Source organism: Argiope bruennichi, chromosome 1, assembly GCF_947563725.1.
Source record: "Argiope bruennichi chromosome 1, qqArgBrue1.1, whole genome shotgun sequence".
Lineage (NCBI taxonomy): Eukaryota > Metazoa > Arthropoda > Arachnida > Araneae > Araneidae > Argiope > Argiope bruennichi.
The window spans coordinates 133907435-133913434 of NC_079151.1; the positions used below are offsets into that span (position 1 = coordinate 133907435).

The 6000-nt window shown below is 37.8% G+C and overlaps 7 non-coding genes across 7 annotated transcripts; all 7 read left to right on the forward strand.

Annotated features, from left to right (window-relative positions):
* Positions 1 to 807: 807 nt before the first annotated feature.
* Trnat-agu (transfer RNA threonine (anticodon AGU)) lies at positions 808 to 881 on the forward strand. Its single transcript has one exon. It is a non-coding gene; the product is annotated as a tRNA-Thr (tRNA).
* Positions 882 to 995: 114 nt separating this feature from the next.
* On the forward strand, positions 996 to 1069 carry Trnat-ugu (transfer RNA threonine (anticodon UGU)). Its single transcript has one exon. It is a non-coding gene; the product is annotated as a tRNA-Thr (tRNA).
* Positions 1070 to 2127: 1058 nt separating this feature from the next.
* Trnat-agu (transfer RNA threonine (anticodon AGU)) lies at positions 2128 to 2205 on the forward strand. The gene has a single exon. It is a non-coding gene; the product is annotated as a tRNA-Thr (tRNA).
* A 298-nt stretch (positions 2206 to 2503) lies between these two features.
* Trnas-acu (transfer RNA serine (anticodon ACU)) lies at positions 2504 to 2577 on the forward strand. Its single transcript has one exon. It is a non-coding gene; the product is annotated as a tRNA-Ser (tRNA).
* A 115-nt stretch (positions 2578 to 2692) lies between these two features.
* Positions 2693 to 2766, forward strand: Trnat-agu (transfer RNA threonine (anticodon AGU)). The gene has a single exon. It is a non-coding gene; the product is annotated as a tRNA-Thr (tRNA).
* A 1193-nt stretch (positions 2767 to 3959) lies between these two features.
* Trnat-ugu (transfer RNA threonine (anticodon UGU)) lies at positions 3960 to 4033 on the forward strand. The gene has a single exon. It is a non-coding gene; the product is annotated as a tRNA-Thr (tRNA).
* A 1412-nt stretch (positions 4034 to 5445) lies between these two features.
* On the forward strand, positions 5446 to 5519 carry Trnat-ugu (transfer RNA threonine (anticodon UGU)). Its single transcript has one exon. It is a non-coding gene; the product is annotated as a tRNA-Thr (tRNA).
* Positions 5520 to 6000: the final 481 nt, after the last annotated feature.

Below are 6000 nucleotides of genomic sequence, written 5' to 3' on the forward strand. Positions count from 1 at the left end.
GAAGTATGGTCACTTTTTTAAGAAACGTAACATCATTTAAAACAGCCCTTTTAGTAAAATTTATAGATTTTCATTTGGGATAGAAATTCGAACCCAATGGATTCGAGGCGCCGTGGCGTAGTTGGTTAAAGTGCCTGTCTAGTAAACAGGAGATCACGAGTACGAAACTCGTCGGTGCCTCGCATGTAGAAGTGTGGTCACATTTTTGATGAAAATCATCATCAATTAAAAGAGCTCTTTTAGTAAAATTTAGAGCTTTTCATTTGGGATAGAATTCGAATCCAATAGAATCGAGGCTACGTGGCTTAGTTGGTTAAAGCGGCTGTCTTGTAAACAGGAGATCACGAGTTCGAGTCTCGTCGGTGCCTCTTATGTAGAAGTGTGGTGAGATTTTTTATGAAAACATACATGAATTAAAAGAGCTCATTAGTAAAATTTAAAGCATGGCATTTGGAATCGTAATTCGAACACTATGGCATCGAGGCGCCTGGTTTAGCGGTGCCTCTCTTGTCGAATTATGGATCAATTTCTTTATGTAACAAGACTTGAAATGAAATAGCTCTTTAGTAAAATTTAAAGCATGAAATTTGGAATCGTAATTCGAACCGAATGGAATCGTTGCGCCGTGGCTTAGTTGGTTAAAGCGCCGGTCTAGTAAACAGGAGATCATGAGTTCGAATCTCATCGTTGCCTCTCTTATAGAAGTATGGTCACTTTTTTATGAAAATTAACATCAATTTAAAGAGCTCTTTTAGTAAATTTTATAGCTTTTCATTTGGGACAGAAATTTGAACTTAGCGGAATCGAGGCGCCGTGGCTTAGTTGGTTAAAGCGCCTGTCTAGTAAACAGGAGATCACGAGTTCGAATCTCGTCGTTGCCTCTCCTATAGACGTATGGTCACATTTTTATGAAAACCATCATCAATTAAAAGAGCTCTTTTAGCAAAATTTATAGCTTTTCATTTGGGACAGAAATTCGAACTCAGTAGAATCGAGGCGCTGTGGCTTAGTTGGTTAAGGCGCGTGTCTTGTAAACATGAGATCACGAGTTCGAATCTCGTCAGTGCCTCTCATGTAGAAGTGTGGCCACTTTTTAATGAAAACTAACGTCAATTAAAAGAGCTCTTTAGTAAAATTTAAAGCATGACATTTGGAATCGTAATTCGAAATCAATGACATCGAGGCGCCGTGGCTTAGTTGGTTATAGCACCTGTCTAATGACCTGGATATAATGATTAAGAATCTCGTCGGTGAATTTCTTATAGAAGTATGGTCACTTTTTTAAGAAAATTAACATCAATTAAAAGAGCTCTTTTAGTAAATTTTATAGATTTTCATTTGGAATCGTAATTCGAACTCAGTGGAATGGTGGTTCCGTGGCTTAGTTGGTTAAAGCGCGTGTTTAGTAAACAGGAGATCACGAGTTCGTATCTGGTCGGTGCCTCTCATGTAGAAGTGTCGTCACATTTTCTTATGAAAACCATCATCAATTAAAAGAGATCTTTTAGTAAAATTTATAGCTTTTCATTTGGGAGAGAAATTCGAACTCAGTGGAATCGAGTTGCCTTGGCGTAGTTGGTTAAAGCGCCTGTCAAGTAAAGAGGAGATCATGTGTTCGAATCTCGTCGGTGCCTCTGATGTAGAAGTGTGGTCACATTTTTTATGAAATCAGACATCCATTAAAAGAGCTCTTTTAGAAAAATTTAGAGGTTTTCAGTTGCAATAGAAATTCGAAAAAAATAAAATCGAGGCGCTGGGGCTCAGTTGGTTAAAGCGCCTGTCTTGTCAACAGGAGATTATGATTTCAAATCTCGTTGGTGCCTCTCATGTAGAATTTTGGATCAATTTCTTTATGTCACAATACTTGAACTGAAGGAGCTCTTTAGTAAAATTTAAAGCATGACATTTGGAATCGTAATTCGAACCGAAGGGTATCAAGGCGCCGTGGCTTAGTTGGTTAAAGCGCATGTATAGTAAACCGGAGATCACGAGTTCGAATCTCGTCGGAGCCTCTCATGTAGAAGTGTGTGCACATTTTTTATGAAAACAGACATAAATTAAAAGAGCTCTTTTAGTAAAATATAGAGCTTTTCATTAGGGATAGAAATTCGAACCCAATGGAATCGAGGCGCCGTGGCTTAGTTGGTTAAAGCGCCTGTCTAGTAATCAGGAGATCACGAGTTCGAATCTTGTCGGTGCATCTCATGTAGAAGTGTGGTCACATTTTTTATGAAAACATACATCAATTAAAAGAGATATTTAGTAAAATTTAAAGAATGACATTTGGAATCGTAATTCAAACCCTATGGCATCGAGGCTCACTGGCGTAGTTGGTTATAGCGCCTGTCTAGTGACCAGGAGGTAATGATTTAGAATCTCGTCGGTGCCTTTCTTATAGAAGTATGGTTATTTTTTGAAGAAAAGTAACATCAATTAAAAGAGGTCTTTTAGTAAAATTTATAGATTTTCATTTGGGATAGAAATTGGAACAAAATGGGTTCGAGGTGTCGTGGCTTAGTTGGTTAAAGCGCCTGTCTACTAAACAGGAGATCACGAGTTCGAAACTCGTTGGTGCCTCCCATGTAGAAGTGTGGTCACATTTTTTATGAAAATCATCATCAATTAAAACAGCTCTTTTTGTAAAATTTATAGCTTTTGATTTGGGACAGAAATTCGAACTCAACGGAATCGAGGCGCCGTGGCTTAGTTGGTTAAAGCGCTTGTCTAGTAAACAAGAGATCACGAGTTCGAATCTCGTCGTTGCCTCTCATGTCGATTATGGTTCAATTTTTTTATGTAACAAGACTTGAACTGAAAGAGCTCTTTTAGTAAAATTTAAAGCATGACATTTTGAATCGTAATTGGAACCGAATGGAATCGAGGCGCCTTGGCTTAGTTGGTTAAAGCGCCTGTGCAGTAAACAGGAGATCACGAGTTCAAATCTCGTCGGTGACTCTCATGTCGAATTATGGATCAATTTCTTTATGTAACAAGACTTGAACAGAAAGAGCTCTTTAGTAAAATTTAAAGCTTTTCATTTAGGATAGAAATTCGAACTCATTGGAATCGAGGCGCCGTGGCTTACTTGGTTAAAGCGAATGTCTAGTAAACATTAGATCACGAGTTCGAATCTTATCGGTGCCTTTCTTATAGAAGTATGGTCACTTTTTTAAGAAACGTAACATCATTTAAAACAGCCCTTTTAGTAAAATTTATAGATTTTCATTTGGGATAGAAATTCGAACCCAATGGATTCGAGGCGCCGTGGCGTAGTTGGTTAAAGTGCCTGTCTAGTAAACAGGAGATCACGAGTACGAAACTCGTCGGTGCCTCGCATGTAGAAGTGTGGTCACATGTTTGATGAAAATCATCATCAATTAAAAGAGCTCTTTTAGTAAAATTTAGAGCTTTTCATTTGGGATAGAATTCGAATCCAATAGAATCGAGGCTACGTGGCTTAGTTGGTTAAAGCGGCTGTCTTGTAAACAGGAGATCACGAGTTCGAGTCTCGTCGGTGCCTCTTATGTAGAAGTGTGGTGAGATTTTTTATGAAAACATACATGAATTAAAAGAGCTCATTAGTAAAATTTAAAGCATGGAATTTGGAATCGTAATTCGAACCCTATGGCATCGAGGCGCCTGGCTTAGCGGTGCCTCTCTTGTCGAATTATGGATCAATTTCTTTATGTAACAAGACTTGAAATGAAATAGCTCTTTAGTAAAATTTAAAGCATGAAATTTGGAATCGTAATTCGAACCGAATGGAATCGTTGCGCCGTGGCTTAGTTGGTTAAAGCGCCGGTCTAGTAAACAGGAGATCATGAGTTCGAATCTCATCGTTGCCTCTCTTATAGAAGTATGGTCAATTTTTTATGAAAATTAACATCAATTTAAAGATCTCTTTTAGTAAATTTTATAGCTTTTCATTTGGGACAGAAATTTGAACTTAGCGGAATCGAGGCGCCGTGGCTTAGTTGGTTAAAGCGCGTGTCTTGTAAACATGAGATCACGAGTTCGAATCTCGTCAGTGCCTCTCATGTAGAAGTGTGGCCACTTTTTAATGAAAACTAACGTCAATTAAAAGAGCTCTTTTAGTAAAATTTAGAGCTTTTCATTTGGGATAGAAATTCGAACCCAATGGAATCGAGGCGCCGAGGTAGTAAACAGGAGATCACGAGTTCGTATCTCGTCGGTGCCTCTCATGTAGAAGTGTCGTCACATTTTTTTATGAAAACCATCATCAATTAAAAGAGATCTTTTAGTAAAATTTATAGCTTTTCATTTGGGACAGAAATTCGAACTCAGTGGAATCGAGTCGCCGTGGCGTAGTTGGTTAAAGCGCCTGTCAAGTAAAGATTAGATCATGTGTTCGAATCTCGTCGGTGCCTCTGATGTAGAAGTGTGGTCACATTTTTTATGAAATCAGACATCCATTAAAAGAGCTCTTTTAGAAAAATTTAGAGGTTTTCAGTTGCAATAGAAATTCGAAAAAAATAAAATCGAGGCGCTGGGGCTCAGTTGGTTAAAGCGCCTGTCTAGTAAACAGGAGATCATGAGTTCCAATCTCGTCGGTGCCTTTCTTATAGAAGTGTTGTCACTTTTTTTTATGAAAACCGACATATATTAAAAGAGCTCTTTTAGTAAAATTTAGAGCTTTTCATTTGGGATAGAAATTTTAAACCAACGGAATCGAGGCGACGTGGCTTAGTTGGTTAAAGCGCCTATCTAGTAAACAGGAGATCACGAGTTCGAATCTCGTCTGTGCCTCTCGTGTAGAATTATGTATCAATTTTTTTATGTAACAAGAACTGAAAGAGCTCTTTTAGTAAAATTTAAAGCATGACATTTGGAATCGTAATTCGAACTCGACGGAATCGTGGCGCCGTGGCTTAATTTGTTAAAGAGCCTGTCTAGTTAACAAGAGATCACGAGTTCGTATCACGTCGGTGCCTCTCTTATAGAAGTACGGTCACTTTTTTTATGAAAACCGACATCAATTAAAAGAGCTCTTTTAGTAAACTTTAAAGCATAACATTTGGAATCGTAATTCGAACCCAATGGAATCGAGGCGCCGTGGCTTAGTTGGTTAAATCGCCTGACTTGTAAACAGGAGATCGCGTGTTCCAATCTTGTTGGTGCTTCTCATGTAAAAGTGTGGTCACGTTTTTTATGAAAACTGACATCAATTAAAAGATCTCTTTTAGTAAATTTTAGAGCTTTTCATTTGGAATATAAATTCGAATCCAATGGAATCAAGGCGCCGTGGCATAGATGGTTAAAGCACTTGTCTTCTAAACAAGAGATCGCGAGTTCCAATCTCGTTGGTGCTTATCATGTTGAAGTGTGGTCACATTTTGTATGAAAACTGACATCAATTAAAAGATCTCCTTTAGTAAAATTTAGAGCTTTTCATTTGGAATATAAATTCGAATCCAAAGGAATCAAGGCGCCGTGGCATAGATGGTTAAAGCACTTGTCTTGTAAACAGGAGATCACGAGTTCGAATCTCGTTGGTGCCTCTCTTGTAGAAGTATGGTTACATTTTTTATGAAAACAGACATCAATTAAAAGAGCTCTTTTAGTAAAATTTAGAGCTTTTCATTTGGGATAGAAATTCTGTTGCATATTCAAATCAAGCAGAGGTCGGTCCCAGAGGAGCAACATTATTGGATAATTATTTTGTAACCGGAAGTACGTTGTATTTCCGGATGAACTGTCATTTGATGTGTTTTCATTTTAATTAAAAAGAACGGACACTGCCTGTGTGTACATACCGTAGCTGTATGTTCTGCAAGATGCAGACCTTTTAGTTTTTCATTAAAAGAATTTGATTTGATTTTAATCTAAATGCCTGGTCTTATTTATACTCTGCTATTTTTGTTGAGAAAAACTCCAACATGGTTATGGGCCCAGGTGAGCCAAAACCCTTAAAACCTTTGCCATAAGATCCGTGTTTATGAACTGAAAGAATAAATGCTACTAATTGTGAATTTTTACTAA